Below are 12,640 nucleotides of genomic sequence, written 5' to 3' on the forward strand. Positions count from 1 at the left end.
GATATTAGAATGGCTACTCCAGCTTGTTTCTTCGGACCATTTGCTGGAAAATTATTTTCCATCCTTTTGCTCTGAGGCAGTGTCTGCCTTTGTTCCTGAGGTGGGTTTCCTGTAAGCAGCTAATGTTGGGTCATGTTTGTGTAGCCAGTCTATTAGTCTATGTCTTTTTATTAGGGAATTGAGTCCATTAATGTTAAGAGATATTAAAGAAAAGTAATTATTGCTTACTTTTATTTTGGTTGTTAAAGTTGGGATTCTGTTCTTGTGGCTTTCTTTTAGGTTTGTTGAAGGATTANTTTCTTGCTTTTTCTAGGGTGTAGTTTCTATCTTTGTGTTGGTCTTTTCTCTTTATTATCCTTTGAAGGGCTGTATGTGTGGAAAGATATTGTGTGAATTTTGTTTTATCATGGACTTCTTTGGTTTCTCCATCTATGGTAATTGAGAGTTTTGCTGAGTAGAGTAGCCTGGGCTGGCATTTGTGTTCTCTTAGGGTCTGTATAACATCTGTCCAGTATCTTCTGGCTTTCATAGTCTCTGGTGAGAAGTATGGTGTAATTCTAATAGGTCTGCCTTTATATGTTACTTGACCTTTTTCCCTTACTGCTTTTAAAATTCTGTCTTTATTTAGTGCATTTGTTTTCTGATTGTTATGTGTCAAGAGGAATTTCTTTTCTTGTCTAGTCTATTTGGAGTTCTGTGGGCTTCTTGTATGTTCATGGGCATCTCTTTCTTTAGGTTTGGGGAGTTTTCTTCTATAATTTTGTTGGAGATATTTGCTGGCCCTTTAAGTTGAAATCTTCACTCTCATTCACTCCTATTATCTGTAGTTTTGGTCTTCTCATTATGTCCTGGATATCCTGAATGTTTTGAGTTAGGATCTTTTTGTATTTTGCATTTTCATTGATTGTTGTGTCCATGTTCTCTATGCAATCTTCTACACCTGAGATTCTCTCTTCAATCCCTTGTATTCTGTTGCTGATGCTTGATTCTATGGTTCCTGGTTTATTTCTTAGGGTTTCTATCTCCAGAGTTGTTTCCCTTTGGGTTTTCTTCATTGTTTCTACTTCCAATTTTAGATCTTGGATGGTTTTGTTCAATTCCATCACCTGTTTCATTGTGTTTTCCTGTAATTCTTTAAGGGATTTTTCTGTTTCCTCTTTATGGTCTTCTACCTGTTTTCCTGTAATTCCTTGAGGGATTTTTCTGCTTCCTCTTAAGTGCTTCTACCTGTTTAGCAGTGTTCTCCCATATTTCTTTAAGTGAGTTATTAATGCCCTTCTTAAAATCTTCTACCACCATCATGAGATATGGTTTTAAATCTGAGTCTTGCTTTTCGGGTGTGTTGCAGCATCCAGGACTCACTGTGGTGGACATACTGGGTTGTGATGATGCCCAGTGGTCTTGGTTTCTATTTAGTAAGATTCTTACATTTGCCTTTCGCCATCTGGTAATCTCTGGTTTTAATGTTCTAGCTGTCTCTGGCTAGAGCTTGATCCTCTTAGCCTCTGTCAGTACTGCTGGGAGTCCAACTCTCACCTGACTCTCAGTGGTCAGAGCACTCTCTGCAGGCAAGCTCTCCTCTTGCAGGGCAGGTGTCCAGAAGTCTTTAGCTCTGATCTACCTCCTGAGTCCTGGGGTCAGAGCCCTCCCTGTAGGCTGACTCTCCTCTGGCAAGGAAAGTGCTCAGGGGTCTGGGTCTCAGCTCTGCCTCCTGGCTAAGGATGAAGGCCCGAAGGGACCCTGTTCAAGAAGTTCTGTTGTTTCTGTCACCCACATGCTCTCCAGTGATCACGGGGTCCTGGGTGTGCTAGGGGTTCAGCGGCATGGAGAGTCCTCTGGGGCCCTCGATGCCCTTGGCTGTGTTCATATGGAAGATGGCGGGACTGGCCCTGAGCAAAAAGAATCCCAGCCTATGGTTGGGCAGGGGTCCTTTGTCCCTGTTTCTGCTGGCACAAGACCCTCCTCGATTCTTTGGAACTGATGTTGCATTCCACTCACCTGTGATCCCGAGGTGATCCCGAGGTTCTGTGGTGTGGAGAATACTCTGGGGCTCTTGGCAGCTTCTGCCTGGTTCAGGCTCTTCTATCTTCTAAAGGGACTTGGTATACATATGGTATACATCCTTAAATGCAACACACACATACACAAAAGTAAAAAGAAATAAATAATTTTTAGAAGATTTATTGAGGCTATTGTAGAGAGCTGATCTATTGGAATTCAAAGAATTTCTCTCCTGTACCCAGTCTTGAATTGATAGTGTCTGTTCCTATGACAGCCATAGAAGTAATAACAGATTTTACTCATATGCACATTAGCCTTTGTTTTCCTACTTTACCTGGGAACCTCAACAAAAGAATAGTGTGGATTCACTACATCTGGACTATGAGAGTCATGCCACCCTGTCCCTTCTTACTGATCCTGATCTAACACTCAGAAAGTTCTGTGTCCTTATAATTTTCAATCTGTAGTTTCATTATCTTTTACTTCTCTACATAACTGATTACATGGACTCTGTTTTCAGGACACCTAATATTTGCTTCCTAGTAAGTCTCCTAGAATGGTAGATGTTAAGATTATCTAAATATTCCACTGGACACCATATGTTAGCACTTCCATTTCTTAGCCAATTCTCTCTTTATATATTTTTCATTAGTGAATAGATATCACAGGACAGCTCCCATTTTGACAATCTCATGCATATAACATATTGAGAAAATATCTCCCCCTGTTAGTCACTTTTATCACATTCTAATGCCTCACAAATGACACTCACCACAAACTCTGCTCTTCCAATTAACTAATCTTAATGTTCACACCTTCTCACTCTTCAATTGACCTAATCCTGTTTTGATCTAGTTATCTTATAAGATTGTGTGTGTGTGTGTGTTTTGAAAAGTGCTATTCTACAATCATGGTTGAGATTGAGTCTCCTTGAGTCTACAGCTTTTTGTTTCACTTAGCCAATTTAAACTTAAGCACCAAAATACCTCAAAAATGGAAATGCATGGGTTTGTACAAGGTTGTAATCATTTGGAGTCAGATGGTAGTTTAGGTGTTTTGGTAGCCACATGATACCTGTTGCTTAATAAACGCTGAACAAATGGTGGTGCTCAATTTAATTGTTTCTAATAACACCATGCGAAACTTGTGCCATAGTGATGTGCAAAGTACTTTCATGAAGAATAGAGAGCCTTTCTTTCCTGGATTAAAGAGATTTGATATCACTATACCTGTACTGTCCATAGCTCAATAGAGGGATTTCATGTCATTAATCAAAGGAGAAACTAAGACTTTTCTTCTCTGATTGTTGGGGCAGATGTGAGATTTGAGTGCTAATATGTGTTAATTCTTTCCCTATTTTAATTATTTTCTTTTTAAAATTATTTTTTTATATTTATGTTTTCCCACTTTAATTTTGTGATGGTCTGTATGTGGTGTGTGTGTGTGTGTGTGTGTGAGAGAGAGAGAGAGAGAGAGAGAGAGAGAGAGAGAGAGGAGTTAGTTCAGGTCATCAAACTTAGTGGCAAGCAATTTTACTCAGTTCAGTCACCTCGGTGGCATTTTCTTTTTAATTTTCAAGGTCTGTCTACTTTAAGGCATTGAAGTATGAGAAATTAAAAAAATATATAACATGCCTATACAACACCTCATAATTTTCTGTATTTAACTTACTTTGCTTTCTTTTCACCCTTGCTTAGCACTTTTCATTGAAGAGTATATCATGATTTTACCTGATAGTGAAATATGAATAGTTTCATTTGGTAGTGTGATGGTTTGTATATGCTTGGCCCAGGGAATGGCACTATTTGGAGGTGTGGCCTTGTTGGGGTAGGTGTGTCACTAGAGGCCCGGGCTTTAATATCCTCATCCTAGTTGCCTGGAAATGAGTATTCTCCTAGCAGCCTTCAGAAGAAGATGTAGAACTCTCAGCTCCTCCAGTATCATGACTTCAGAGACACTACCATGCTCCCACCTTGATGAGCACACAGCCATGCTCTCTGACATAGTTGGGTATGGTAGTCCCTCAATTCTCCACAGAGCCACATTCTGCCTATATATCTATTGAAAGGTTGCTTCCTCTAGTCCTGACCAATGGAATTCCAAAATAATGGCTCTCAGGAAGCTCTGTTCCAGGACAGAAGAGTTTTTGAGGGCAGTAATATAAGATGAGGAGAACATTTCATCTATAGCTTCCGTTAAGTGGGCCACAGATACCAGGCTCAGAGAGTCACCATGTAGATCGGAAAGCTCACAGATCTCTGTGGCAAGCCTGCAGATGTCTAGGCAGCACCAGGCATCTCCAGAGAGGGCTGCTACCTTCCTGGCTACCAGCTGAATGGCATCGTCCTCAAAGGCCTTTAAATTTCTCAGTCGAGATACTAAGATCTGTTTCAGCTGGCTGTGAGTATAGGACTTGGAAAGACATCCTGGTGAGGCCCAGTCGGCTAGACACACAGTTCATCATGATCTTCTCTGGAAGGTCCATGGTGTTGGCAATGGTCAACACTGTCACCTGGGCTCCTTTGTGAGTAGGCCAATCAAAGAGGTTGTACATTACATCTTGTTTGTGAGTCCAAAGAAGGTCAAGCTCATCCACAAGCAGCACAGTGGTTTCCTTCTGGGACCCTCAGCTGCAGAATTACTTCACCAGCAGTTCTGCTGCATGATTGGCAGTTGCCTTCCGGCCTGTCGGTTTCTGTAAAATCTGCACGTAGACTTGGTAGGGTTCAGTCAGCTTCATCCCATTAACCTCAATGTATTGAAAGGGAGGAACATCATTTGTTTGTGCTGCCTGCTGCAGACAGCACATGGGCTCATATACAGTGGCTGCCTTCCCTGTCCCAGGGACCCCAGAAATGTACATACTCCCTCCAGTCCCATCAAGCAGTTTACTTTCCACAAATCTGTAGATGTCTTGGAATGCCTGCTCTAGACAGGGAAGAGAGTCAGGCACAGCAGAAACATGCAACCTCAGCCTTGCCTCTTCCAGCACACTAGCTGGCACCTGGACAACCAAGTTTCTGTCTCTGATCTGAGGAGTAGCATGATGTGTTCTACGTCTAGGAGTTTTCTTTGGTGACTTGGAGGGCTTCTGCAATGATGGCTTAGAGGCCATTCTCCGGGTCCTGGACTGCCCCAGGGAATTTCTTGTTGGAAGGGAGGGAATAAACTCATCTTCCTCCTCCCTATTAGAGTCTGACACTTCTGCTGAGGATATGGACTCTTCCTCTTCTTGGTCACTTTTATCATCATCTAGAAGCCAAAGCTCTTGCCTAATCTGCTTCAAGGTCAAGAGAGAATTACTTCTATGGACAGGAGAAGTATGGGTGAATTCTTTGTGATTTTCTTGTTCTTTTGCCTTTCTCCTAATGTATCCTGCAGTCAGACCCTCAGAGGGTACCACTGAAGATCTCAACCCATTCCTGATAGCACTAAGTGCGTTCTCCATACCAAAATTTGTGGTCATCGTAGCTGAGTCCTGGGCTCTCAGAATCACACTACCTTTGGCACAAAAAGGTTGAGCCTGTCCATTTTTTCCTAGAGTTTCCAAAGCTGAAGAGGGCTTGATTTCACCAGGTTTAGATGTTTTAGGAGGTAGGGTGTGGGGAGCCACCCTCACAATCGCCATGGCAAGATGGCGCTGGCATCTGGTGTTCTAACTGGTAAACAAGCGGTCTGCGCATGTGCCGGGTAAATTTCCATCCCTTGTGCCCTGCCTGTCCCGTGGCGTCATCTGGGCCGATAGTGAGCAGCCAACCAGGGAGCTACACGTCCTAGGCGGAGAACATTTCCTATATAAGGGAGAGGGTTTTTCACCTCAGGGTCTCCGCTTTCGAGTAGCTTATGCATTGTCTCTCGAGATGCATTAAAGCTTTACTGCAGAAGAATCCTAACCATGTGTCAGAAGAATCCTAACCATGTGTCGCATCGTTCTTGCTGGCGAGACGGTAGTGCGTCACAGTAGGGTGGTCTCAGAGAAGGCTGCTCTTCTTTTAGATGTTTATTGATAATCCAAGGAGTCACACGATCTCTTCTGTGACTGCCTCATGTTAGGCTTCCTGATAAAACCTGAGCCATCGAGTTCCAGAGACTTCTTTGCACTGAGGGTGACAGTATTAACAGGAGTCTGGTGAGATTTGGAAGTGGAATGACTTGATTTGATCCCTTTGACCTCTTGTTCTGTTGTATTGCAAGCAAAGATTTTTACATTCTTAATCTTGGCTTTTAAAGGTCTTTGGCACTCAGGACTATCTTCTGGTTTCCTTAATGCTGCAAGCACTTCTGGTGGCAGTGATACAAAGTCATTTTTATTTCAGGATAGCTTCACAAACGGTGTCTCCTCACTTTTCTGATTCACAGGGATCACTTCTTCTGGGGCTAATGTCACTACCTGAACAGGGCCAATGATGGTCTCCACATAAATGTTGTTATCACAGTCAGAACAGTCGTACCAGAATATCTCCCTTGCAGGAGGCCTCTGGCCTAACAAGTGCCTTTTAGAGATAGGAATCTCAAAGAATCGGACAAACCATTGTACTCCTGCACATTTCTTGGGAGGAACTTCATATCCATTTTGAAATAATTCAATTAGTTTAGCAACATAGGGCTCTTTATTATCTTCCCCTTTAATCAATACAAACTGTCCAACCTTGATGTGAATCTCAGAACGACCATTGATTTTCATACAAATTTCTTTGTACATTTGGTGGAGCTGTTTTCTATTCGGCAATGGCCTGCCAACCCTTGAGAAAGTTTGTCTGGTCTTCTGCCTTGAGAGAGAGGATGCCATGGTTTTTCAACATATATTCGTTTTATTTACTGGTGCAACACACAAATGTAAGAAATAAATCTTGTAACTTGCCCCAGCTTTCCACAATGAAGTAAAACAAATGTCTCTCACCAAAGCTTGCCAGGGCTGTCTATTCCCCTCTGCTTCCCACCACTTGCAGTCCAGGCCCTGGGGTAGCTGTGGAATGCTAGCCCAGGTTGGGTTCCTCCAGAAGACCACAGCTGCGACAAGTAGTCACGGCTCTCAGCTGACTAAGAATGGCGTTTGTTAGTATCTTTATTTCTTTGTTTAAGTTCTGTCTCTATGACCTGTTCATTGGTGAGAGTCAGGTGTTGAAATTTCCCCGAACTAATGTGTGTGGTTCAATGTACAATTTAACTTTTAATAATGTTTTTATGAATGTGAGTGCCCTTTCACCTCCCAGGTGTCTGGTGTAGTCTAGAGGGTCCCCCCCCAGAGCCCCCTTCCAAGATTGTATATTTCTATTCATTGTGCTGGCCCACCCAGTTTCACTCCTGGTTCCCAGCCACACTACCAGATAATATCCTCCTTTCCTCTGCCCCTTCCTTTCCCCTCTCCCACCCAGTTCCCTCACTCCCTCTGCCTTCTTCTCTATCCCAAGTGGGATTGAGGCACCCTCACTTGGACCCTTTGGCTTGTTAACCTTCTTGAGTTCTTTGGATTGTATCCTGGGTATTCTGTACATTTTGGCTATTATCCAATTATTAGTGAGTACATATCATGCATGTCCTTTTGGGTCTGTATTACCTCATTCAGGATGATATTTTCTAGTAACATCCATTTGCCTGAACAACTCATAATGTCCTCTTTCTTAATAGCTAAATAGTATTCCATTGTGTAAATGAACCATAATTTTTTATCCATTCTTCTGTTGTGGGACGTCTGGGTGGTTTCCAGCTTCTGGCTATCACAAATAAGGCTGCTTTGAACATTGTGGAACATGTGCCCCTGTGGCATGGTGGGACATCTTTTGGGTATATGCCCAAGAGTGGTATTTCTGGGTTTTCAGGAATCATTAATTTTCAAAGCAACTAACAACCATTGAGTTATTTTAATTTGGGGACATAAATAGTAGTGTTTCCATTTAGAATGTTGCATTCTGTTTACTATCATTAGTTAAATGATTCTCATCTTGCTGAGTCACCTTCACAACTGAAATACTGCATCAGACACCAAACAGGGAACTCCATAATCTATTTTCACTATTTTTGAATAGCCTCTCTCTTCTGTGTTTGTTCTCTTCAATAATTATTTTACTCACTAAAAAATATATCTTTGCATCAATGTACCACATTTTCTTAATCTATTCTTCAGTTGAGGGATAACTAAATAGTTTGCTAGTCCTGGCAAATAAAGTTGATATGAACATAGTTGAGCATAGTTGAGTGTCCCTTTGGTATAGTGGAGCATCTTTTTTGTGTATGTCCAGGAGTTATATAGCTGACTCTTGAGGTAGAACTATTTGCATTTTTCTAGGAAACCACCAAATTGATTTCAAAAGTGGTTTTAAAATTTTGCACTCCCTCCAGCAAAAAAAAGGAGTGTTTTCATTGCTCCAAATTCTCTCCAGCAGGTGATGTCACTTGAGTTTTCATCTTAGACATTCATAAATGTGTGAGATGGAATCTTAGAATTATTTCAATTTGCATTTCCCTGATGACTAAGGACATTGAACATCTCTTTAAGTGCTTTTTGGCCTATCAAGATTCTTCTGTTGAAAATTTTCTGTTTATTTCTCTACCCAATTTTAAATTGGGTTATTTGAATTGTTGATGTCTAATTTCTCAACTTCTTTATATATTTTGGATATTAGTTCTTTGTCAGATGTATGGTTGGTGAAGATTATTTTCCTGTTATGTAGACTGCAATTTTGTCCTATTTATGGTGTCCTTAGTCTTGCAAAAACTTTACAGTTTCATAAGGCCCCATTTATTTATTGTTGATCTTAGAGCCAGAGCCATTGGTCTTCTGTTCAGGAATTTGGCTCCTGTACCAATGAGTTCAAGGCAGTTCCTGACTACTATCCAGCTATTAAAAAAAAGGACATCATTAAATTTGTAGGCAAAAGGATGGAACTTGAGAATATCATCCTGAGTGAGGTAAAGCAGACCCAGAAAGACACGTGTGGTGTATACTCACTTATAATTAATTGGACATTAGCCATAAAGTGCATGGTAACCATGCTACAGTCCAAACACCCAAAGAAACTGGGTAAAAGGAGAGCCCAAGGGAGGATGTGTGAATCTCTCCCAGAAGAGAAACAAAATAGTCATCAGAAGTGTACGGAGAGAAGAAACAGGATGGGAGAGGGAGTAATGAGGGGTATGGGGTTGTCAATCATGTGTGGGGGAAGAGGAGTTTGGAGAGGGCTGGTAGTATGAATGCAAATCAAAGGGTGATATCTCTGGGATTAGCTGGAGAACTGGAATGGGGGAGGTTACAGGGAGTCTATGGGGGTGACCATAGCTGAAGTTCTTATCAGCAGTGGATAAAGGGTCTGAAATGGCCACCTCCTGTAGCCAGGCAGGACTTCCAGTGGAAGGTGGGATACATCAACCCACCTACAAAATCTTCAAACCAAAATTTATCTGCCTACAAGACACACAGGGGAAAAGATTTAACAGAGACTGAGGAAATAGCTAACTGATGACTGTGCCAACTTGAGAACCAGCCCATGAGAGAGAAACAATCCTTGACACTATTAACGTTACTCTGCTATGCTTTCAGAGAGGAATCTGTCATAACTGTCTCCTGAGAGTCTTCATCCATCTATGGATGGAAATTGATGCAAAAACCCATAGGCAAACATCAGGTAAAGCTTGGGGAGTCTTGTAGATGAGTGAGGGATAGAACTGAGTGAACTGGAGGGATGAAGGATACCACCACAAGAGCAACTACAGAGTCAAATAACCTGGGCCCATGGGGCTCACAGAGACCGAACCATCCACCAAGAGCATGCATGGGCTGGACCTAGTCTGACCACACATTTTTAGCAAATGTACAGCTTGGTCTTCATATGGATTCCTTAACAATTGGAGTAGGAAGTTCTCTGATTTTGTGTCTGCAATCATATTGCCTTTCCCTATCTGGACTGCCTAGGTGGGCATCAGTGTGAGGGGAGGTGCTTATTTATGCTGGGACTAGATGTCCCATAGTGGTGTGGAACTGAAGCAGGGCTTCCCCTCTCTGAGAAAAAGGGGAGGAGATAATGGGGAAGGGATTTATAAGGGCTTGACTTGGAGGAGTGGAAAGATAGGGAGCTGTGATTGGTGTGTAATATGAATAAAACATTAAAAAATTATGGAAAATAAAGAGTTGATTTATTATAATGTTGAGTTTTTATCTATGGCCCTTAGTTACAGCACTCATAAAGACAGAGCTCCATTCTAACAATATTAACACAGTTTTTAAATTTTCTTAAAGCATGTACCAGAAATGGTAAGTATAGTTGTAAAGTAGCATAAGGATATATTTATTAATTTCTTTACCTTTTCAAATATTTCCTTTATATTGCATAATAATTTAGCTTCTTTGATGACTGGACAACAGTCTTTACCTGTGAAGTTGTAAAATGCAGTGAATCAACAACTGAAACCCATTCAAGAATATATTCTATATCTTTATTGATGACTCTTCTTTACATATGTTCAAGCTACTCTGATTACAGGTAGCCTACTGTAATTGATGGTAACTCTAGTGTTTTGAAATCTGTTTAAAGTCCTACCAATTGTACACCATGATTTTAATGGTATAAAGTGTCCATTTTCCATAAAACGCCCTTAAATGTTTTACTACAGTCATCTTATCTCTGCTTCCTTCTCTTTTCTTAAATTAAGATCCACAGTTCATCTTGAATTGTACTTTCCAGATTTTCAAAATTTCCTTTGTCAAACCCTGAGCAAAGCTGGGTATTGACAAATAAGACCTTTTCTGATTTTTTAAAATTATTTTATTAAGTATTTTCTTCATTTATATTTCAAATGCTATCCCAAATGTTCCCTATACCCTCCCCCTGCCCTGCTCCCCTGCCCAATCACTCCCACTTCTTGGCCTGGCATTCCCCTGTATGTGGCATATGAAGTTTGCAAGACCACTGATTTGTTTGAGTTAATTTTATATCCTCAGAGGCTATTGTTATTTGTCCCTTCAAGATAAAAGTTTGTGTGTTATTGTACATAAAGGACATATGGAACCAGGTGGCTCATTATGACTTCTCATAGGCTTCTGTCAGAAAGACCTTCTTGGCATCAATTCTGCCAGAGCCTGACAAATACAGAGGCAGATTCTCACAGCCAACTATTGGACTGAGCATATGGAGAACTTAGAGAAAGGACAGAAGGAGCTGGAGGGGTTTGCAACCCAGAGGAAGAACAACAATATCAACCAACCAGACCCCTCAGAGTTCCCAGTGACTAAATCACCAACCAAAGAGTACACATGGAGGGACCCATGGCTCCAGCTGCATATGTAGCAGAGGATGGACTTGTCAGACATCAGTGGGTGGAGAGGCCCTTGGTCCTGTGAAGACTTGATGCCCCACTGTAGGGGAATGCCAAGGATGTGAGGTGGGAGTGGGTAGGTGGAATAGTGGGAGGAGTGATAAGATATATGGTTTCTGTAGGGGAAACCAGAAAAGGGGATAACATGTGAAATGCAAATAAATAAATAAAATATCCAATAAAAATAAAACTAAACAAACAAACAAAAAAAGACTTCTCATAGGAGTCCCCTGGCAAAGGGCAGAGACACCTTGTTGGTGGTGTCCTTATATTAGGAGGGCAGAGCAGATGACAGTCCTTTGTTCATCCTAGCCTAATGCCTGAGACACTTAAAAATCAAATCAAATCAAATCCAGGCAGCACAGTGTGAAAGGAGGAAGCCACAGAGAGATCTACAGGCCGCCATGCCACCCACAGACCTGCATTCCAGTGCTTGTCACAGGTGGGACATAAAATACCCACTTGTCACAGGATGCCACCCAGGAGCCCACCAGCTAATTGCCAGCCTGTGGTGGGAACCATCACAGTGTTCAAGAATGTGGTGGACAGATGTAAAAGAAAGAGAAGTGGAACAACTTGAGCACTGTAAAGAGAGATGGAACTGGAGACTCAAGGATATAGAGGAGTAGCCTGTTATGAGTGGCTAGCCATGCCACCAGGAGTCATGGTGAAGTTTCAGTCTGAGCTGCCACTGAGGGCCACATCTGGGTGTATTGATAAACAAGGACAGGTATCAGTGTTGATATACATGGCTTATTTTACCATGAGAAATGATGAGACATCACTGGTCTGGGCAGCTTCCAGGGGCCACATGGATGTCAATTAGATGTGCAGAACTGGCCCCACTCCTCACTGGATGCAGAGCTCTGGAAAGCTGGCCCCACAACTTACCAGCACTGCACTCCAGAGAGTCCTTCACCTCTCCTGAGAAGCACAGTAGAACTCATCCTGGTGGTAAGGGTACTGGTATGCTGGCCTCTAGGGTATGAGCAAGGGAGCACTGGTTTGCCACTCCTCTGCCATGAGGTGGCTTGGGCTTGGGGAAAGGGGAGATGCCATCTACCTACCTCTTCCATCACCACTGGAGGTAGCTGGAAGAGCTGGCCCTTGGGTCATGAGAATGGGTGAGGTGAGTTTTCCCAGCTCCTCACTACCTGCAGTACTAGGGAGAGCAGGCCCTGAACCTCACCTGGGCAGCACAGTAGTCCTGGCCCTGGTTGAGGGCCAATGGGTGAGCTGACCCCATGGGCAAGAATAAGGACAATCTGTCCCCACCAGTCCTCTGCAGGGAGATGATATGAGTGCAGAGGAGATGACCTCTCCTCCTGTC

The 12,640-nt window shown here is 42.3% G+C and overlaps 1 pseudogene; it reads right to left on the reverse strand.

The window, feature by feature from the left end:
- The window catches only part of LOC110323446, a 13,990-nt pseudogene extending 7,200 nt beyond the window's left edge, over nucleotides 1-6,790 (reverse strand).
- Nucleotides 6,791-12,640: the final 5,850 nt, after the last annotated feature.

Source organism: Mus pahari, chromosome 1, assembly GCF_900095145.1.
Source record: "Mus pahari chromosome 1, PAHARI_EIJ_v1.1, whole genome shotgun sequence".
NCBI lineage: Eukaryota > Metazoa > Chordata > Mammalia > Rodentia > Muridae > Mus > Mus pahari.